This window comes from Mustela putorius, unplaced genomic scaffold (assembly GCF_011764305.1).
Source record: "Mustela putorius furo isolate JIRA1106 unplaced genomic scaffold, ASM1176430v1.1 tig00003863_pilon_pilon_pilon, whole genome shotgun sequence".
In the NCBI taxonomy this organism is placed as follows: Eukaryota; Metazoa; Chordata; class Mammalia; order Carnivora; family Mustelidae; genus Mustela; species Mustela putorius.
The window spans coordinates 22,540,910-22,564,018 of NW_025422015.1; the positions used below are offsets into that span (position 1 = coordinate 22,540,910).

Below are 23,109 nucleotides of genomic sequence, written 5' to 3' on the forward strand. Positions count from 1 at the left end.
CCCCAAAAGAAACCGTGTATACCTTAAGCAGTTACTCCCCATTCCCCTTCCTCACATCACCTTCTGACCTGCTGTTCCATTTTACGTTCCTGAGAGCAGCAATGTATGAGGGTTCTGATTTCTCCAATCACCAATGATGATTGGCCATTTTTACATCTTCTTTGGAGAAATACATATCCAAGTCTTTTTAAGTTGGTTTGTTTGTCATTTTGTTGAATTGTAGGAATGCTTTGTATATTCTGTGTACCCTTATTGGGTTTGTGGGGTATAAGCACTTTCTTCCTTTCTGTGGATTGTTTTTTTCTCTTCTCTTTTCTTGATAGTGTCCTTTGACTCCAAACATTCTTAATCTTGGTGAAGTCTAGTCCATTTGTTCTTTTGTTGCTTGCGTTTTAGGTCTTTTGTTTAAGAATGTGTTGCCAAATCCTAAGTCATGAAGATTTATACTCCCTTTCTTTAAAGAATTTTGTAGTTAAAAGTATTTTAAGTCTTTGGTCCATTTTGAGTTGTTTTATATAGTGTGGTTGAGGAGTTCAGAGTCATTGTTTTGTATGCGGACAGTCAGTTGTCCCAGTACCTTTTGTTGAAAAGGCTGTTCCTTCCCGTGGGCATGGCACCTTTGTTGAAATCAATTGGTTATAGATGTATGGGCTTGTTTCTGGACTCTAAAGTCTGTTCTGATCTGTATGTCTGTTCTTATGGCAGTACCACTATGTTTTGATTATTCTAGTTTTGTAATAAATTTTGAAGTCAGGAAGGGTGAATCCTTCCACTTTGTTCTTCTGTGTCATGATTAGTTCAGTTATCTGTGGTCCCTTGCAATTCCATATGAATTTTAGGATTAGCCTATTTCTGCACACATACACACACAAAGGCAGTTAGAATTTTAGTAGGGATTACATTGAATATGGCAATCAATTTGGGGATTATTGCCATCTTGACAATATTAAGTGTTTGAATGCATGGACATGGTTTATATATGTTGTCTTTGATTTTTTTAGGAGCAATGTTTTATATTTTTCAGTTTATAAGTCTTATGTACTTGGTTAAATTTACTTCTTTTTTTTTTTTTTGATGCCGGTAGGATTACTTTTGTATTGTTTACGTATAGAAATACAACTGAATATGTATATTAATTTTCTATCTTGCAATTTTGCTGAGCTCTTTTACTAGCTTTTTTTAAATTAAGATTTTTAATCTAACAATCATACCATCTGCAAATAGAGATGATTTACTTTTTCCTTATCCTATTTAGATGCTTTTTATTTAACTTTCTTACCTAATTGCACTGGCTTTAAGCACAATGTTGAATTAGAGGTGGTGAGAAGGGACATCTGTCTTGTTCCTGATCTCAGGGGGGAAAGCTTTCACCCTTAAGTGTGAGGTACATTTTTGTAAATGCCTTTTATCACATTGAGGAAGTTCCCTTATCATGAAGGGATGTTGGATTTTTGTCAAATGCTTTTTCTGTTGAGAGAGTCTTGCTTTTTTCTTTCATAAACATGATTATTGATTGAATTTTGTGGGTTGAATCACCCTCGTGTTCCTGGAATAATTTCTACTTGATCTTGGTGTAAGTTCCTTTTAATATCTTGCTGAATTTAGTTTACCTGTATTTTGTGGAGGACTTTTGCTAACATATTCATTAGGAATACTGGCCTGTATTTTCCTCTTTCTGTGATGGCTTTGGTATCAGGCCTCACAGAATGAGTTAGGAAGTTTGGGGTTTCTTTTTGGGTTGATGACAATGTTCTCAGATTGTGGTGACGGTTGCACAGCTGACTATACTGAGAATCCCTGAATTGTACACTTAAAGTGGGTGACTTGTATGGTAGCTCCATAAAGCTCTTTCTAAAACAAAACAAAACGAAACAAAACCCCCAACAGACTTTAGGAGGGCTAGCCTATCTTCTTTAGCTTCGGGTCCTTATCCTGGACTTCAAAGCCCTACGGTCTTTCCAAATACCCTATTGCAGCACAGCCTCTGGCTTACCTTTGTATTTGACTGAGTGATCATGGTGAGCCCACTGCCCTACTTACCATTCTTGCTCCCCCCAGATCTCCCAGAATGTCTTGTGCATCTTACTGCTTCACCCTGAGGACTTTTTCCACCTATCTTGCTGTCCCTTTTTCCTATCAATGAGAATCTACCATTTCTTGTAAAGTTTTAAGTTGCTTCTATTAACCACTGTAGCCTGCAGTTACACATTAGTCCCAAACCCACTACTGAGTGGGATAGAATATTTGAAATCAGAACTGTTCTGGGAAATCTGGGGTATGTGTTTGTAGTACCCGAGGACATACACTTTTTTTTTTAAATGCATTTACAGTTAACTCAAGTTTATAGGGATGGCTTTTTTCTTTGCACTGCTCTGGTCTTCTCAAATGCCTCTGCATGCTTTAAAGAAGGTATGATGTGGTGTATCTAGCTGTTATTAACCTTATATGCCAGGTAAGTGTATGTTGATGTATATGTACGTGTCTGGAAAATAGGAAGATCCAGCACTTTCAATTGTGTTTTAGCAATTTTCCTTATGTATCTCTAAAAGAATCTTTGAGAAAAATGTATGGGGTAGAGTAGAAACAGTTAAGTATAGTTCTTATGTATGAAGTTTACCTGGAAGTGTGAGGCATGGGTAGGTGGGACTTTATGGGAAAGGCTGAGTTTGGCGTTTGGCTATGTATAATGGGGAGGTTGCATACATATCATGGTGTAATGTCAAGGATGTGTTTAAAATAAAATAGAATGGGATTCAAACCTCGGGTATCTATCTCCCACATAGTGAGGGGTTTAAGCCAGGATTCAGATTCAGGTTGTCTAACTGTAGGACTGCAATTACTCGCTGTACTCTTTTGCATTCCAGGCTTAGTAAGGGAAGTTATTTCCTTTCTCTGAGCCTCATTTTATTCACGTATAAAAATGAAGTTGGTAACACTTGCTGTCGCAGAGATGTATTGAGGCATAAATATGGACATTTGTAAACATTCTGTGGAGTGCTTGCTAACAAAATAGGCAGACCTATTGCTATTAGTAAAATATTTTGTTTACTTCAAAACAATAGCACTAACGAGGTTTTGAAAGCATGTCTGAAACTTAACGCAGAGAAATTTGCTTATCTTCTGACATTGGAATATTGAATTCTTTGCTTTACGTTTTGGCAGAAAGTTTTCAGTGTTCTGTTTCTCTAGAATTTAGATAATTTTCCAAGTCATTTGTTAGTAATTACTTTCTTTTGCTCTCTTGTCTCTTTTGTTGTTCAAAATGAGTTATTGCCAAAGTAGTAACAGAATTATACTTTTTTGTCATTAACTTGTGCGGTATCTGCAATTGGTATATTTAAACTTTAGGTTTTCAAGTTTCTAGAATGTAACTTAGGGAGGCTGTTTTTCATTTTTGTTTTGTGTTTTTTTGCTTTTTTGTTTTTTTTTTTGTTTTTTTGTTTTTGTTTTTTGTTTGTTCTTTTAAGATTTTTTAATCTATTCATTTGACAGAGAGATCACAAGTAGACAGAGAGGCAGGCAGAGAGAGAGAGAGAGAGAGAGAGGCAGGCTCCCTGCTGAGCAGAGAGCCCGATTCGGGACTCGATCCCAAGACCCTGAGATCATGACCTGAGCCGAAGGCAGCGGCTCAACCCACTGAGCCACCTAGGTGCCCTGTTTTTTTTTTTTTTTTTTTTTAAGTGAGCTCCATACCCAATGTGGAGCCCTACATGGGGCTTGAACTCAAGATCCTGAGATCAAGATCTGAACTGAGATCAAGGGTTGGACCCTTAACGGACTGAGCCACCCCCAGGCGCCCCAGAAGGCTGATTTTGTTGTTGTTGTTGTTGGAAACCATAATAGAAATGAATTAGAGAAGTGGTTATTGGTTTGTATCTTGGCTGCAGAAGTATTTGTATAAGAGAATTTGTTGGGTGTTGCTATAGAAACAGTCAAAACTACAGCAGGGAAAGCATGGCAAATAAATCATGGATTTGCTTACCTGAATTATTGTAGGCTCTTCCTAATTGATTTCAAAATGTCCTTGACTTTTTCATTCTTAGCTGTCATAAATATCCATATCATAAGTTCACAAGACATCAGCATTGAGAATACTGTTGCTAATCATCTTAATTTTTTTGGCTACTAACTTCTTAGAGGGTTGGGGGGAAAATCCTGCTAATCCATCCAAATTTCCTGTTTGTGATGGTGAAGGACTGTAATTAAAAAAATATGTATCTCCATGTATTCTTAGGATAGTTTCGGTTCACTTGGGGATTTTTCTTAATGAAAACCAGAGAGTAGTTACTATTTTCAAGTTTTATTTATATTTTCTTTCACAAATCTATTGTGAAGTTATACTGTCTGTGCTGTCCATTTTAGGTTTTTAATAAAGCTATGGTTTGGATCAGGAGAAAGTAGTTCCACGAAGCAGTTGGTAAGGGAAAATAGCTCTGCGTTGGGCTTTTATAGACTCTCTTGCCTAAAGGAAGGGCTGCTATTGAGTCCGTTACTACTTCAGTGGAAGATGTCTTGCAGCTGTGCCTTTTTGGTTTTGTTCCAGAGATAGTATTTGTGTGCACTGTCAGAATGTCTTAAAGGCCCACCCTGGAAAGGATTCAACTCTATAAAAGGAGTTTTGTTTTATAACCTTTCACATATTCTTACAGGGTTCTGGTGGTGACGGTGGTCTTTATTGTCTTGTCTTTTAAACTGGCATTTTATTGAGACACAGGCTTCACAGTGTGAGAATAGGAATTACAGTTATAGTTTTTGTGTCTTATAAGATACATTTAGCCAAATCCTTGGCACACGCTCCAATTAAAACAGCCCTCTCCAAACCTTGTGATTTCAGTGAGCTATTTAACTTCTTTTCTGCAGCTAAACTGAGAAGAAGATGGCACTTGTTTGATTATGTTTCCTTTGGGTACTTTACTGGATTTTGATTTACAAATCAAGTTAATATATTAGAGGATTATTCAGGGAATCCCGAAGTTTTTAAAACACCAATAACTTCATATTGAAAATAGTTCAGTTTAACCAGTTTCAAATCCTGTGTTGATGTGACTGCTAAGAGAGCTCTCAATGAGTGTATTGTAGGGGATTGACCATATTTTCTCCATGATTTTCCCTTCTCAGTTTTTCCTTTCTTCCTTTAAATTCTCCAAAGGTATTTGGGCGCCTGGAAATGGTTCAGATGGTTAAGCATCTGACTCTTGATCTCAGCTCCAGTCTTGATCACAGGGTTGTGAGTTTCAAGCCCCACATAAGGCTCCACATTGGACATGGAGCCCACTTTAAAAATAAACAAATAAACAAAAATAACGAAAATAAAACCTCCAAAGAAGGTATCAAAGCTATCTGGGATGGAGAACAGGGCTTTATTTTTTAATTTTTTTTATTTTTGGTGCAAAATAGTGGTTTATTAAAGCACGGTGACAGAACCCATGGGCAGAAAGAGCTGCTCGAGAATAGGACTTTAGATGTATCCCTATCTCTCTAACTTCCTCAGGCCACTTCCTCTCTTGGCCCATATGTATTTCCAGTTACCTTCCCTGTGGTTTCTGGAGTGGGGGTGTCCCTCCTGCTGTCCAAGATGAATCTCTTCTGTTGGGGGGAGGTGTGCCGGCCCATATGCACTTTTCTTTTCTTCTTCTTTTTTTTTTTTAAGATTTTATTTCTTTATTTGACAAAGAGAGAGAGAGAGAGAGAGAGAGCGAGCATAAATAGGCAGAGCTGTAGGCAGAGGAGAGGGAGAAGCAGGCTTCCTGCCAAGCAGGAAGCCCTGTGTGGGGCTCCATCCCAGGACTCTGGGATCATGACCTGAGCCAAAGGCAGATGCTTAACTGACTGAGCCACCCTGGCGTCCTGTTGTGTGTACTTTTTAAAGTAACCTCTCCCCCTAGCCTGGGGCTCCCAACTCCTGACCCAGAGTTGAGAGTCACGGGCTATGCCTGAGCCTGCCCGGCACCGCTTCTTTCGTGGTTTTGATCCTTTTTCTTCTGCCTTCTGAGCTACCTGCCGTCCATTTTCCTCTTTTCTCCTTCCTGTCTCGAACCTTTCCCTACGTGGTCTCTCCCACCGAAAGCCTGCAGCGAACAGAGCCCCTAGAATGTCTCCTGTGCATTAACATCTTCCCACAGCCTTGTACATCCCGTAGCTCTTCCTTCCCTATCCTCTGGCCTTCTCTCCACTGCTAAGCTGGGGGGGGACTCGACACTTGGCTCTTACTTACCCTTCCCTGTCCAGTATTCCTTGGCCAGTTGGCTGTTTCTCCTCCTGTCCACTGAACTCACTCTTCGAGGTTACCAGCCGTCTTTTCACAACGGTTTAAAAACCTTCTTGGTGCCTGAAGCAATGAGCCCTTGGCCCCCTTGTCCACTCCTCCCAGCCTGACTCTTCCCTCCTGGCAGTATGTTCATGGTTTGCTGTCTTTCTCTTAGGCTATCCTTCTGGACCCCTCTTACAGCTTCCTTTCTGTCTGCCTGGGGCTTCATCGTGAGCGTTTCTCTTCTGTTTTGCCTGGGGTTTCATCTACTTCTGTGGCTTCAGATAACACTGATGGACCAACTAGTTCCACATCTGAGCATGGAAACCAGACTGTGTGGTTCAGACACACATCTCCAGCCCTCACCTAGCTGTACACTGTCCCTTCAGTCCAAATGCAGCTTGGGCTTTCTGTCATCCCTGTTTCCTGCATGTTCTGGAAATCCCAGTCTAGGTTAGTGGCACCACACTGTCTGACCTTGACTGCCAGGAACCTGGGAAGTTTGTTCTGTGTTACTCCCACAGTGTGATTCATTATCAGCTCCTGTCCATTTTACCTCCCAAGGATTTATCAACTCCTGTCTCTTCATTTGCATCTTTGTTGCCTTTAGTTTAGATGTTGTTTCCTGGATCACTGGAGCATTGTCTTAACCAGTTTCCTTTCATTGTATCACTTGTTCTCACATGACTGCCAAAATAATTCTCCAGAAATGCAAAATTAATATTTTCCATCACCTGCAGGATAGAATTAAAGCACTGAACTTAGCATACCGATCACTCATGACTCGGCTGCTGCCTCCCTTGTCTGTCTCCTACACTCTCGCCCTGTGTTCCAGGCAGATGGGGTACTTACCGTTCATTCTCCTCAGTGCTTTTATCTTTCCTGATTCTGTGCCCTTCACTTACTGTTCCCACGGGGAGGGCTGTGCTTCTGCCCCTTCCAGTCAGCCCACTAAGCTCCTCCTTATCCTTCAAGGTCAGCTCAGATGTCACTGTGGGGAGCGTTCTTGCCTCATCAAGTCTGTTACTATTGAATCGTTTTGCCTGTATTTGAGCTCTTCTTCTCTGCCCTGTAGATCTTTATTTAAATACCCTTCTCTTGCACTGCTGGAGCCAAGTTTTACCCAGGTCTGTAACCCCAATAGCTATCCATAAACAGAGAGCAGTCCTTAGCGAATGAAAGGATCTTAGCAAAACCCAAGAGTACAGAACTGAGATCCAGATCTCCTAGGCAAAGGTAATGGTGAGTACGCTGGCTTGATGCTGGTTCAGCTTTATTGTTTGGGTTGGGCAGGACCTGTGGACTGTGGGCACAAGGCACATTAGCACCTGTGTTTGGGGGTTTTCTTTGATCATTCAGCCCCAGAGAGTTAAGTTGTAAAGGCTAAGCTATAAAATGGAGCTATATTTTCAAATGACGGAGCTCACCAAATGATGCCCAGATAAGCGCTTAAGGCCTGTGTCAGGCAGAGGGAGGACTGAAGCGGGTGATGTGAAGAGAGACTCACTCTGGTGTCATATGTGCCCAGGGTATGATCTGTAGCTGTGTGCTGCATATCCCATACACTGTACCGTGTCCCAGGCTTGCTCTGGTAGGAGCAAGGAATGGGAGTATAGGGTTTTTCTTTGGTGCAGAGAGTGGGGGCAGAGCTGAGGATCATGGAGGTCCACCAGATGCCTTGTCTCTGGGCTCTTAATGCCTTCTGGCCATTGGAGAGCTATAAAGGGTCTCTGTGCCCTGCTTTCTCCATACTAGTGTCTCTGCTCTTTCCTTCTCATCCAGCCAGGGTAACGTCCTCCAGGGAAAGACCGTGGGATTTTTTATTAGTCAGAATGTGACCCCCAGTCTGGGCTCTGCTGCAGGCTTACTGCATAGCACGGACGAGTTGTCTAAATTCTGGGCTTTAGCTTCCCCACCTATGAAAAGCAGGAGCTAGAAGTACATGGATGCTGAGACCCCTTTTGGTTCTAAATTCTTTATTTTATGAAAACCCCATTTTGTTTGGCCATTTGTACGGTGTTTCCCAGATGCTAGCAAGGTCTTTGTTTCTGCTTTTTATGTGAATGTTTTTATTGTTTTTAACATTTAAGGCAAAGTGGGTGTCATTGCCACATTATTAGCAGTGGTATTTGTTCATTTAAAACAATACAAAGGAGCCTAAACACCGTAAGTTTGTAAGGCCTTCTTTGGCCTCCTCAAGGGAGTTGTCCACTTTGCTGTGCCCTTCCTGTCCCTCTGCTGTAGCCCTTATCCCACGTGCTGTAATTATTTATGTATTTGCCTTTCTTTCCAGACTGGTGGATTCTCAGAGGGCTGGAATGGGGAAGAACCTTTGAGCCCTAAGGCTTTAGTGTCTGGTGCAAAGGAGGAACTCAGCAAATGATCCTTTGGCATAACTGAATGAAAATAATACATTTTAAAGTAAATGCTAGGTTACTGTAGTTTCCTGAAAGTATAATTCTAACAGTGATGTTTTTGACTTTTGAGTTAAAGCTCTTAATAAATCCTTTTATCTTAACACCTTTTAGATGGTGTCAGAACATTAACTTTTGGATATGGATTCTTAACCATCACCTCTTTATGCTTTGTCTTCCCCCATACCTGTTCCTATTCTTTATCTACAAGCCCTTTGTTTAAAAAAAAAAAAAAAATCTAGGGCCATATAGCTTATTTTCCCCCTCCAAAGTTTCATAAATCTATAGCACTTCCACATATTACATTTTAAAAAATGTGGTAGGGATGAGACTTGGCAAAATGTGGAAGTTTTTCTGGATTTAGAACCTGAGAGAAGCTAAACTGTGGTGGTATGTGGTCAAAGGAGAACTTATGCAAAGAAGCCATGGAACTAGTGAGTGGGCTTTTTTTTTCTTTTCTTTTCTTTTTTTTTTTCTTTTTGCTGACAGCAAATATCAGATAACAGTGATGAAATGTGGGCTGTTACAACATTTTACAGACCAGTGGAAGCTCATCCAGGTTAAAAGAGTGATAAAACATTTCTCCATGTTTGTTCAGGAAGTATGGTCTTGCATGCGGATTGGTAGGTAGGAAGAATGGATTCTCTGTAAAATCAGTAGAATAAAAAATAGTGAGTTTTAGGGAATTTTTTTAAGGTTATTTTAGAGTTATGCCAGAAAAATATTTGCTTTTTCCCCCCTGATGTGACAGATGATAATTGCTTTTCAGGAAGAAGCTAAAGGGATAAAGGTGGGAGGAGCCAAAGGAATGCTCGTCATTGTCTTTCTGCAACACTGGTAGCTTTATTTTCTGCACAGAGTTTCTGTCTCTTATGGTTTGGGAGTTATGAGTCACCGGTTAGGTTATCAGGTCCTCTACATCCTAGTCAGTTACATTTTTTTTTGTTGTTGTTGTTTGTTTGTTTTCATAAAGTAGAAGATAAGAAGATAAGTTTTAAAGGTCAGGAAATTATGATACTGGATTTAGCATAAAATTCTATATACATACAAACCCACATATACAAATATAGGAAAAATGTCTCATACTCTAACCCTGACCAACTTTCCTGAATACTTAAAAAAAAATAGCATTCTAAAAGAACAAAAAGTATTCTGAGGATAATCTAATTCCCCACCCACCATGCCTTTTTAAAGTTTTGTTTAAGTAATCTCTACTCCCAAGAGCTATATGTTCCCCTCGCCAAGCCAGCCAGGTGCCCCTAATTACCTCTTCTAATGGAAAAAAGGGACCATGTCAGAACATGATTTAGGGTGTTCCCAAGACAGATGTAATAGATACAAATCTCTATTAACAGTGTTTTATGGGAAGACATTTGTGAATGTTCACCTTATATGTTTTGTGTACTTTAACATATTTAAAATCTTACTGGGAATGAATGTTTTAAATGACCCTGGTCTTGGTTTGTGTACTTCTCCGCCAGTAACCCACTTAGTAACCTTTGAGAAGTCATTTCGCTTCTTTGGGTTCAGTTTACCCATTTGGAGAACAAAGGTGTTAAAATAGCAGTAATGCAGCATTGCTGGAAAAGTACATTGGCTTGGGAAAGCTGCTGAGCTCACCATGATACCGCCAAGTAGCCTTGGCTTTGAAGACAGATGGAATTGGTGTAAATGCTAAGTCTACCACCTTACTGGGTGTATGAATTGGGAAACTCACTTGTATTTTCTGTGTTCTCTTTTTATCTACCATAGGACTGGTTTGTTCTCTTTCCAAATTATGGTGCCATAAAACTCACTTTCCTGTCTTTTCTTAATCTTTGTGTAAACAGTGAAATTCAGATGTCTTAAGAGCAGGACCTTTCATATTGAAGACAACAGAGACGCTTGAGCAGTAGCATTGCTCTCCATATTCAGAAAGTAGGTGCCTTAATCAGCTCGGGCTGCTCTGAGACAGTACGACTGAGTGACTTACACTTATCTCACATTTCAGGAGGCTGGAAGTCCAAGATCAAGGTGTTGGCAAGGCGTGTGTCTGGTGAGGGCTCTCTTCTGATGGCTTGTAGCTGGCTGCTACATAGTGAAGCAAGAGAGAACAGGAGAGAATGAGCTAGCTCTCTGCTGTGTTTCTTACAAGGGCACTGATTCCATCATGGTGGCCCCACCCTTGTGACCTCATCTAAATCGGGTTATATCCAAAACATCCCATCACCAAATATCATCACATTGAGAGTTAGTGCTTCAGTGTATGAATTTCGGGGGGACGCAATTTATCTAGAGCCGTAGGAGAGTTAAGAATATAGGGAGTCCAGGGGTGATAGGAGATGTCTGCGATGGACTGTGGAGATCTACCATCATCAGCTTCACGGGGTGCAGCACTACGTGGCAGGAGTTTGGAGACTTAGGGACTCCACAGAGTAATATGTTTCAGAAAAAGGTTTGGAGCCAATATTTTTTCAAGTATATTGAAGAAAATCTGCCATTGCATAACACTACTTAATAAACACGTTTAATATTAAAGGAATAACATAATCTAAATAAAAGATGATGCTTTGAACTGATGAAGATTGCCTCTACTTGAAAGTTCTACCAGAAAAACCCCACAAAAAAAATTCCCAAAACTCACCACATCTCCCTTTTGGTTACTAAAGTTTACTTCCATTATATATTTAGCCTTTTTACCTTTTTTTTTTTTCAAGTTTTGTATTTATTTTGATAGAGATCAATCTCTTCAGAGAGGCTACTGGAGCATATTTTCACTAGGTTACCATAAAGCACAGCTTACCTTTCTCTCCCTGTGGCTACAGATGGCATCTTGTTTATTTAAATATCTTTTGTGGTTTTTTTTTTTTTTTTTTTGTTGTTGTTGTTGTAATTTAAGGCTTTTTTTCAAGACTCTATAGGTGAAGTGAGCATGTAATACTCCTTGGCCTAAGAACTGCTTGTTGGAGAGCAATATGGTAGTGGGATGAGGTGGTAAAAATGTGTACTAGGATCCAGAGTCTATCTTGGTTCCTCTTTACTAGTGTAGACACCTACATTGGAACACACATTTACACCCGAATTTAGGTAGAAATGTAAGGGGCGGAGGGTTGGTATTGGACAGTTAAGGAAAATTTAGTCATTTCTCAGATCTCTCTGACCTGAATCTTAAAATTAGTGCATTTTCCTTTAGTGCCTTTAAATGTATTTTGCTTTCCATTATTTGTCTATATTCATATGACTTATGGATATAGGATTACCTTTTGTATCCATCGTTTCTCATTTAGGATTGACAATAACAAAAGGCATTATCAGCTTTGTCACTGTATGATTGTACCTACAAATCTAAATTAAAAGGAGCCTTTATTTTTAAATACAGGTGAATAAGCAAATTCTTTTATAAATGAATCAAAATAGTCCGGTTTTCAAGACCTAAAAATGAAATATCTATGTGTCTATCCAGTTTTTCTATATCTGAAAATGATGCAGTTTACCTTGGAAGCTTAGATTATATGTTATAGACATATGCTTTTGGTGTCTATTTGTAGGGTAGATTAAAATGACAGAAATAAAAACGAAGTTGAGGGGTGGAAGGAAAAGTTGAGGGGTGTGAACCCAAGGCAAAGCCAAAATGATACAAAAATGGAGTTTTTCAGCAATAGTATAATTATAACAACTATAAGCATAAAATCAGTCATTATTAAAACCATTCTTTTTGTGAAGTTTTCATTTAGTGGGTAGAGCAGGCAGCGGGGAGATGACTTTTTCTTTGACCCGTGTGGATTTTCTAGCTGAGGAATGAAGTAACTTGGAACCACGCTGGGCTTTTCTACTGAGCATGCCTTCCGCTAGCGGGGTCCAGCCTGGGTGGGGCCAGGCTTGCTCATTAAGCTTTTGGAAGCTGGCTTTCGATCAGCTTTCCACAGTCTCCTAATGACAGGGAACAGCAGACAACGGGCACAATGTACTTTTTAAAAAGCTGCGTATGTATTTTCAAAGGGAGATTTTGAGGAAATCTCAATGTTGTAGCAGTGGGTTTTGTGGTATATCCTTGCTTGTTTTTGCTTTTGAAGAAAGTTTGCTTTTGAGTCTGTCAATATCCAGGAGGCTGAAAATTTGGAAACTACTAATGTACAGAGTACATGGAAGCTGGGTAAGTATAGTGTTTGGCGAGGGAATACGTTCCATTATGTTTGGTCCAAGACCTATGAAAAGGGTATTTTTTGTGGCCAGAGTTTAGTTTTGGCCTACTTGTTTGCATTTTTCTGGACAGATGTTGAATTTTGTCAGGTTATCATTAACATAAGTGCTTGTTCAGGTGGGACATCTGAGAATAATGAAGCTCGCTGGTTTATTGGACGTACTTGTCCCGTTGTTCAGTTGATTTGTCCAGTGTATACTGTATTCCATACAGTATACTGTATGGAAGTTAATGACTCCTGAAGCATGGTGGGGGCTATGTAAGGTTAATAGTGTACAGTTACTTTTAAAACCTATCAAAGGGTGACAGATTTTAGTTTATAAAATGCTTCATTTTCATGCTAACTCATTTGGTGAAAAGAAGTTGTGGCTGGCACAGAGTTGAATTCATCTTTTTTTTTTTTTTTTTTTTTCTTTTAAAGCATCTGCTGACTAGTGGCCATTAACAGTGGTGGAGGAATGTGTGCTGTTTCGATGCTATCACACCCTAAGTAAATATAGATTGAATAAAGGATAGGTATTAACCTCTTTTTAAGTGACTATTCAATCTGGGGTCACATTGGAGAAACGGGACAACTCCCCACAGTTGCCCAGGTTCTGACATGCAGACTTAGAAAAAACTATCTTCCTGCTTTTTCCTGCTAGAATTTACCAGTCTCACAACCTTCTTTCAGAAAGAACCTTGTTTCTGTGTTCCTTTCTAACAAAACAAGCAGTCCCACCATGATTGCCAGCTGATTGCCGTGCCTTCCTTTACTGCCGACTCTGTGGGGAACGAGTGCTGTCCTTCCACTGACGTCATGAGCTGGTATATTTGGGGGAGGGAGGCATGTATGTACTTGGGAAGTAGAAGTTTTCTTTTTGGGGGCCCAACAACGAATGGTCTCTTAAAATTATTGGCAGCGTGGGTATGGGACTAAATGATTGTGCAGGTGATCCTGGTGATCTGTACAACCTGCCCGTCAGATCCCCCGCCCTGTCCCCGTGTCACTTGCCTGGACACGTGCTAGGATACCTTGACGACCCTCAGTTCACCATCCCAACTGGATCACAGAGTTGGAAAGGGGAATTTTAAACTCTGACATTGAGGTTAGCTTGTATTTTTCTGTGACTCCCAAGGTTGAATGCCTGGCCTGTTCTCTAGCAGGATCCTGTATGGAGTCAGGTTCACAAATGTTGAATTCTGAAATGATTACTGCCAAAGAGAGAAATATATTTAGCCAAAGTGAAACCTTGTCCTAGCCAGCCCCCCTAAGTAGTAGTTGTTTGAGGCTCTTACTAATAAGTGAAGTCGTCTTTGAGCTAAATTAACGCTCAGAGTAGCAATACTTGGGGGAAAAAAAGGGTTTAGGCATTCCAAGTGACCTGGCTCTAATTCCATTGTAATAACAGCTTTTTCCGCCTGGGCTCGGAGGGTCCATATGCTAAGAGACTATATAGCTCCTTCTGCTGACCCACCCGACTAGGGTCAACATTTGGATCTGCTTACCGAAGCTAGAAAAGTCATGCAGTTTAGTATCCCGTTTTACGGCTAGATGCTGTGTGTTGGCATAACTCTTTGGTGTGGGTGTAAATATATGAAATAGCAGAAGTACTAATGATCCAAATTTTAAAAGTGAATGATATTTTTTGACTACGGTTAGATATTTATGCCTGTTGACTGCAGTGTTTCAAAGCTTATGGAGAAGAGGATTTGAAAGTGTGAGATCAGTGTAGGCTCCAGCTCGGTGGCCTTGTCATAGGGTGGCGAGTTGATTGATTTTGACAAGACTTTGTCTTATGACCTATTAAAATGCAGCGTCTGCAGCCTCTGCATTTATCCTGTGCAGTTAACCTTGGTGGATTTGTCGTTAGCTTCTTTGGGAAAAGCCTGCCAAACTAAAGAACTTATTTTTTTTAGCTAAAGAATTTGGAGTTTGATTCACACAGAAATAATATTAGGCTGGTTGTAGATTACCAGTTGATACCAAGGGAGTTTTCTGATGGGGCTGGGTAAGGATCCTATTCAGAAGGTAGTTGTGGTATGAGCTCAGAAAAAGCCTACTGCCTGGTGTCTGCCATGATGAGGACAGACTGTGGGTGTTGGCTTTGCACTGTTTTGAGCCTGGTTATGGATGGCACTGGAAGAAACCACACATTCGTGTATTTTTCTTTTCTGTAGAATGTCATGTGATGGTGGTACAAATGTTGCTCCAATACTAAGAACATCAGAAAACACATTAATCAAGAAGCCACCAGATGCATAATGCTGCACTAGGAACACGTAGTACTCATCTGTACCAAAGTTTTACCCTCTCCCTGTGAGCTTAGGAGCATAAGTGGGCAGGGAAGGGGTATAGAGAGGAAACATGACCTTGTGCTTGTGAGACCAATTTTGTTTATGCTTTTCCCTATAAATGTGGAAGGAGCTGCTCACAGAGATCCGGGATGTTTATGTATGACCAGCTTAGAAGATTAATAAGAATCTTCCCATTCTCTTTTATTCCCCTTTAAAAAATGTTTCGACTTTTAGAGAACTCTGTTCCCAGATTCCCTGTTTTTACTCCTCCAGGAGAGGATAGGAATAATTCTTTTGGCCTACCTGCAAATGCACCAGGGTTACTGTTAGCACAAGACACCTTTTTGTTTTAACTGTACACCGAAGGGGAGAAGGATAAAAACTGAGCAAGGTTTTCTTAGGAGCTGTGTGTGTGTGTGTGTGTGTGTGTGTGTGTGTGTGTGTTTTAACGAAAGAATTGATTTACTTAAAAGACGCTGGTCTACTCTAAAAGCTTAGATTTTGAGCTTTCCCTGCTTAGGACAACCGCCTACACAGGACAAGGGGCACGTTTGTGATATAGACTGAATTGGAGGCTATGGGCAATCCGTTTCTTTAGAAGATATAGAAACAATCTTAAACCTCAAATGCCAGAAAATCAATTTTATTTTAGACTATCTTAATGGTATTTTTGAGCTGTAATAGGCTGGAAGGCTTTTGCATCCATATACCTCATCTGTGAGGACAGAACTAGGTGATAGGGCAAGTTGGCTCTGTCGCTTATGGCAGTTGTGGCCTTTGGATTGTCTCCAAGGAAGCAGACCAACCAAACTGGGTTCACTTCATGCTTTGGATATTTTAATGCAAAATACTGTTCTCTTACTAACGCTGTTAAGTACTTCAGTTTGTGCACACTTCTCAATGAAAAATTTGTCTCCCATATTTGTACCTCTGTACCTCATCTACCTAGTATCCTCTCACCATTCCCCATAATTATTCTCAATCCTTCCCTGTTTTTTTGTTTGTTTGTTTTGTGCACACAAATGCAAGTATGTGTATGTGTATTCACATATTTGTAAATGCCACACAGCTGGCTTTCAACCTGTAAGCTGCTGTATATCGTGTACGATCTGAATTTTGCTTTTTTTTTTTTAAAGATTTTATTTATTTATTTGACAGATAGAGTCCCAAGTATGCAGAAAGGCAGGCAGAGAGAGAGGGGGAAGGAGGCTCCCCGCTGAGAGCAGAGAGCCTGATGTGGGGCTCGATCCTAGGACCCTGGGGTCCTGACCTGAGCTGAAGGCAGAGGCTTTAACCCACTGAGCCACCCAGGTGCTCCTGAATTTTGCTCTTTATACTTCACAGTGTAACTCAAAGATATTTCTGTAACTGGGATGGATACCTGCACAGTATTTTGTATAATGTCACCTGTTGATGGGCATTGATCTTTTGCTACAGCAGTGTTGTAATGAATCATCCGTACATAATTGTTTTACATTACGTATATGCAGATGTATCTATTGGATATGTTCCCGCATATCCAATAGCTCCAATGATAGCTGTTGGTAAATTTCATTGGTTAGTACCTATTTTCTCTTCTGGCACTTAAATAAGAATGTGTCTGTTTCCATAGTCTGTTCAGCGATTACATGATGAAGCTTTTGCAGTTTTTCATTCTGAATTTTTAGTTTTCATGTCTTTTACCATGAGTGTGAGGAGCATCTTTTCATATTTGTGTCCTTTGTATTCCTCTTAACTCTGTACTTCTTCTCCAGCCATTTCTCCCCAACCCCAGTTGGGGATTGGTCAGCCTTAGCCAGTTCAAAAATCCAAAACAAAGTGGTTTTTTATGTTGAAGACATTTATAACCAGGACTATTTTTTTTTTTTTTTGGCTTCTTTATTCAGGTTACTTAAATTTTGCTAGAGAGCAAATACATCTCCAGAAAACACAACTGAGAATGAGAATTAGGTGCTTTTTAAGAAGCATGATGCCTTTTTGCATTTCAAGAGTTTAACTGAGAGTTCCCATGTAGGGCCATTGTGTGACTTCCTGAAGATATGACAGTGGTTACTTTGAAGAAAAGTGTCAACTTTTCAAACTAGTAGTAATTTCTGAATCGAAATGACCAAAATTTCTGAACCAGTAATGAGTGTTTTGAATGTATATTAATGCTCATCTTGCTACTTCTGTCGCCCACTAGACTGAGAGGATCCTTTTCATCTACGTTGCTGGTATCTGGTACCTATGTGTGAAAGGACTCAAGAAACATTCTTTTCAAGAGAAAGGCCTAAAATATACAACCCACATCCTGAAAATAGATGAAATTTGTCTAGGGGCTTGGTTAGAACATATTGCCTAGGACTGTAAACACCAAATGGGTAGTAATAGTTTGATTTTGGCTTTTTCAACAGATAATGAATTGTCAGGGTTATCCTGGGTTCTAGCATATTGAAGTCATTTGGGATTGGTGGTTGTACTGAGTAAGGTTTCTGGAGCTGGACAGCCTGGCTCTGAATCCTGGCTCTCCCATGTATCGGTTATGTAGCTTTGTGAAAATCCTTTATCTTGTCTTTGTTCCTGCATCTGTTACGTGGGAATAATCTTAGTTCCTGCTTCAAAGAGTCACGAAGATTAGAGGAATTGCCACATGCAGAGTCTCTAGAACAATGCTCAATAAATAGCTGATATTGTCACTGTTATTTTGGTTCTTACTGTTACTATTACTTTCGTTTTTAGTGAACAAAGGGACATAGTGCCTTTTTTCCCAGAACCCCTATTGGATGACAGTGACTCACCATTTATTATGAATTTACTACATGCCAGGCACTTTATGTAGAGCATCTAATTTAACCCTGAGAACACCGCAGTAAGTATGTATTCTATCCCTGTTTTGCTTATGAGGAAAATGAAATTCAGCAAGACTAACATCTACAGTTGCATGGCTGGTGGGAGACACAGCTGGAATTCTGATCCTGTTCTTTTAGTTCCCAGACTTGATCTTCAAACCACTATGTTATTTTATCCAAAGATTAGAGAGCTTTGCACAGAAAGAATGCAGCTCCAGCTCTGGCTGTTTTTTTTTTTTTTTTTTTAAAAGTTGGGGCCCCGTCTGGGAGAAGGAATTCAATGCAGTTCATCAATAATTTTGACCACACAATGCTTCATTGCTTAATGAAGAGCCAGCAGGGTTCTGGATGTCTCCATCACTTTGATTAGTGTGTGCTGTTGGAGGGCCCAATGTGACAAGGTTTATGTGAATTTTGATGACGAGAATGATATCGGTGTTGGGATCCTGATGACTTCTTCACAGCGTCTGGTTATTGAGCCCCACTCCGGGAAAGGGTATCTATTTTGGGGCTAACCCTAGTTGCTTGTGGAGAAGACTTTGCCTGGCACAGATCTTTCTTGATGTCGTGTCTTAAAAAATTAGAACAGTAGTGTAGTTAATATGCAGTATTTTATTAGTTTCAGGTGTACAATATAGTAATTCAGTAATTCTGTACATCATCCAGGGCCCATCTTGATATAATTCTTAATGAGAGCAGCAAGGTCTTGGCTTTTTAAAAAAGATTTTTACCACTTATCTTAGGTGTTACTGGAATTGAATATTATTGAAAATTAGGTCTTGATTTTCACAGGGGGGAGGTCCCCCTAATATATGAAGAAAGAGAATCTTTGAGGAACTCTAAGATTTGTTTCATTCTTATTTACAGTTAGAATAAAGATTTAATCATTTATCTTACTCAGATATTGACTCAGATACTAGGTTTTAAGAATTTGAGCATCAGGAAAAAACGGAACATTTCAACAATCATGGCTCTTAAGTATGAGGGCCATAAAACCCAGTGGGGAGTAATAATTACCTGGGATAGTTCTGGATGCGTTTCCAGTTTCCTAGGGCTGATTTTTTATCACCTTGTTTTTAAATTTTTTTTTTTTTTTAAGTGAGCTTCACACCCAGTATGGAACCCAATACAGGGCTCGAACTCATTACCCTGAGATCAAGACCTGAGCTGAAATCAAGAGTCGGATGCTTATCCCACTGAGCCACCCAGGTGCCCCAGAGCTTATTTGCTCAGCTGCGCCCCATTGTTCTCGTAGTAGGGACTGTGTTCTCTCCCAGAACTGGAAGCTTACACGTTGAACCTGACCATGTGTGGCATGACAGCTCTTCTGTGTGTCACTTTGTCCTCAGATGTTCTCCCTTCTTGGATCCTCAAGATGCCAACAGCATTCCTAGGAGTCAGGTGTGTGGTGCTCAGAGACAGAAGAAGTGCCTTCTCTACCTTGTGGCTCTTTTTTAGAGGGAGGAAGCTTCCCAGAAGACTGTTTCTGCAGGTAGTCTTGGCAGGGGGCAGGAGACAGCCAGTCAGGCCTTAGACCAGTAGATCATTGCCTTGTGGCCTGGCCTGGAGGCCTGCATGTGGAGGAGAGAGTGAAGCCCAGCAAAACTTAAGTTTTGTTAGAACAAGAGAGGGTGGAGGAAATACGTGCTGTGAATGTAATCTGATCTTGCCGAGGCTTGAGCTAGCAGAGGGCTACAGTTCATATCTTTTGCGTATGTGAGTTTAATTTAAAACAGATGGGAGCTTATATCTTTACAGTAATAGTTCTCTCTCTTTTATAGATTCTTTATCCCTTTTAAGAAAAAGCAAACAAGCCATAGAGTGTGTTATTAAGGTAACTAGGGTGGACAACATTGGATTGTTTAAAAAATAATACGCTTATCCTCACCACGGAGATCATTTGAACGACAGATCGTCCCTTTGGAATGTAGCTGTACATATTTGAATATGGAATGCTGTATTCTATAGACCTTCTGACACTCAAGAAAAATAAACCCATGAGGGAGAGAGGAATTACATGCAGTCTGCTCTAATTACGTGCAGTTGGCCTGTTTTTATTATTCCTTTTCCTCTCCAGATATTTTTTTCCTTTTTCTTCCCTTTGACCTCCTCCTCTTTTTCCCTCCTCCTTTCGTCTTTCTTGTTGTATGTATTGGAGAAGCACGGCTTTTATTCTTTCCTAAGTAGTTAGGTGGCTGCTGAATCATTTCTCTATTGGGGTTCCCATTTTGTTTTTTCTCCCATTCGATGCTTTCAGGGAATGAGGTTGGGTATTAAAAAAGACTTTCTCCTGGGCTGTAGGCTGTTGGGGGACATGCACATAAGCCAGTGATTGCGGGGATCAGAAAGTTTATCCTCTGGCCAGTCATGCTAGATGAAAACCAGTTTCGTCAGACTTAGAAAGTGACCACATTGAAACCGCGCACACGTCGCCCATGTTCTAGAAGTTTGATATTTGTGACATAGCTTGATTTCTTTCTCCTTACCTTCACAGGTAAGCCTCTCTTGATTCCCTTACCACCATTTTGGAATTTAGACATGCATACTTTTCCCTTTGGTAAATCTGGAATTCCCTAGCTAACGGATTGAACTTTGTTGGTAGAATTCCGAGAGCTCCTCTTGCTCTGATCTCCGAGGAGAGCCACTCTGCTGGCTGCTGCACCTGCCTTGTTCCCTGGACACAGCGAGGGCTCTTAGAATAATAGCGCTGGTTCTCTCAAGGTTTTAAGGAAACATCTGGACCCAATAATTAGCGTAGAGCCCATGCTTGAAGTTCTTTGTAGGAGTGTCTGGAGTTGGGTATCTGCTTTGCTCAGCTTGTTGTGGGCCAGTGTGTTCACTAGCATGATGTTGTGTGGTAGTTTATTTAGGCTAGTGAGAGAAGGCACTTTGGAATTTACCTCCCCTTTTAAAGATAAGAAAAAAAAGAGTGCCGATCCTCTGTTGATGGTTTTCTGCTTGGTTGCGTGTGAAGTGATGCATGCTGTTTCTCATGGAGCCGTCACAATAATGAACACTTGTATGGACCCACATGGGGTATGCCAACATGGTAATTGTGTCAGAAGCACATGCTTGTCTAATGGGCTTGGCTGTTCATAGTGATATTCCTTCTGGTTGCTGATAAGTAGACAGGGCTTTACTTAGTATGCTATATAACTATACTAGTGATGGGTGTTAGGTATTTGTAATTGTATTTATAATAGGTAATTAGTGGAGTGAGCATAGCTGGAGTTTGGAAAACCACTGTTCTGGGTTTGGCTTCCTGAGTCTAGCTTTGTGATCTTGGGCAAATCTCTTGTCTTTCTGAGCCTCAGTTTCCTTGTTGATAAGATAAAATGAGATATTAGAAGAGACAATTTCATAGCACTCTGACTGGTACCTCTCCGTGCCAGTCTAGACGCTGGGAACATAGCCGTGAAGAAAAGATAGATCCCAGGTCTTGTGGGGGTTTCGTTTTATTGGAAGGGCTTGGGTTCTACTGCTGGAGTTTCCATATTTTAGTGGGTGTTGGAGTTTAAAGGCTTTTCCACATTTGAAACTCTTGAGAGTCACAAGCATGATAATTATGGTGAATGGCTGTGCTATAATCATGTTTTCTCGATGGTGGTAATTTGTTCAAGAAACCGTTATGTCAACAAAGAAGGTAGTGTTTAGGTTTGAGCTTTGTTGATCTCTTAGAAACTATTTTAAGAATGTACTTATTTATAGATAATTATATCCACCCTTATTTTTGAGTATTTACAAAATATAATTTTATACAATTAGCCAGTTCTATTGTTTATCTTGTTTTTGCTTTTAATTTTTGTTTGGCGTCCAGCTACCATATAATGCGATATTGATTTCAGGAGTGGAATTCAGTGATTCATCACTTAAATACAACACCCAGTGCTCGTCACAGCAAGTGCCCTCCTTAATATCCATCACCCATGTAGTCCACTACCCACCTGCCTCCCTCCTGCTTTTTTTTTTTTTTTAAAGATTTATTTATTTGACAGAGAGAAATCACAAGTAGACAGAGAGGCAGCCAGAGAGAGCCCGATGCGGGACTCGATCCCAGGACCCTGAGATCATGACCTGAGCCGAAGGCAGCGGCTCAACCCACTGAGCCACCCAGGCGCCCACCCTCCTGCTTTTTTATCTTGTAACTTGCATTTAGATGGATGCTATTGATTTGCTCTGAGGTTCTTAACAACTTGTAAGTGTGAGTACAGTAGTGACTGAGGAAGACTAACTTTGTGAGGAATAAAGGTCTGGTTTATCTGTGCTCTTTGTCTCTGTGTTAACACCTTGTCTTAAATTTCTGCCCATCAGCTGAGTTGTGAATGGCCAAGTCATAACATTCAAATATGATTTGCTTTGTGATGGGAACTCATCTATAAATTTCTTATTGGGGGAGGGCCAGCCCTAATTAAAATGAATGGCAATAGATTCATATTATGTAGTCATTTTCACAAACTGGTATGGATTTTCTTTGAGGACTATGCCAAGAGCCCTGGTTGATTCAGTCATTCCAACATTATGAAATACAGGTGAAAACACATGCACACAGCTGTGTGGTCCTCCATTCAGTGGCCTTAGACAAGTCACTTAACTTTTTATTACATACAGCATGGGGATAATACCTCTTCTGTAGGATGTTTTGAAGAGCAGAAATTACGTGTATGATGTCTGACCAGTAAGTGATAGCTCTTATGATTAAAATATAAATATTAAAGCTTCTAATATATAGTGAAAACTTTAATTTTATATTTCATTTCCTTAAATATATATTTAAAATATTTTGATCAAAAATCAACTTTACTTGATTGGTCTCCAGATTATTTCTCATAGCCATATATTGTGGAAAAAATCCACAAATCTTGATTAGCTTGGACAAGGGTGGGACATTTTTATTTTAATTTCTATCAGGGCATTGATTCAACACTTAAAATGTAATTAGAGAGTATATACTAAAAATCAGTTTTGGTCATTTTGTGACTAATGTAAATAATCTCCACTTAAGTGGTACATGGAAAATGGTACTTTAAAGGAGGAAAAAGACTTTCTGTGCAATATGGGGCCAGTTCAAGAACTCATGTAAAGGTCTTACTGGAAGGCATGGTTTTGCATTTTAAATACCTAATAGTGATACACCCACTAGAGAAAACAGTGTGGACATCCCTC

The 23,109-nt window shown here is 40.1% G+C and overlaps 1 protein-coding gene across 19 annotated transcripts in view; it reads left to right on the plus strand.

Annotated features, from left to right (window-relative positions):
* Positions 1 to 23,109, plus strand: part of EPB41L2 (erythrocyte membrane protein band 4.1 like 2) — a 211,294-nt gene that overhangs the window by 72,921 nt on the left and 115,264 nt on the right. Inside the window, exon 1 of one of the 19 annotated variants that reach the window (XM_045066362.1) lies at positions 7,311 to 7,483. The exons of 16 other annotated variants lie outside the window; for them this stretch is intronic. The gene's annotated coding sequence lies outside the window, so the exon portion shown is untranslated. Of the gene's footprint in view, positions 1 to 7,310; positions 7,484 to 12,535; positions 12,794 to 13,503; positions 13,649 to 23,109 lie in introns of those variants that run through there. 2 more of the 19 variants (XM_045066360.1, XM_045066361.1) reach the window with 2 other exon arrangements.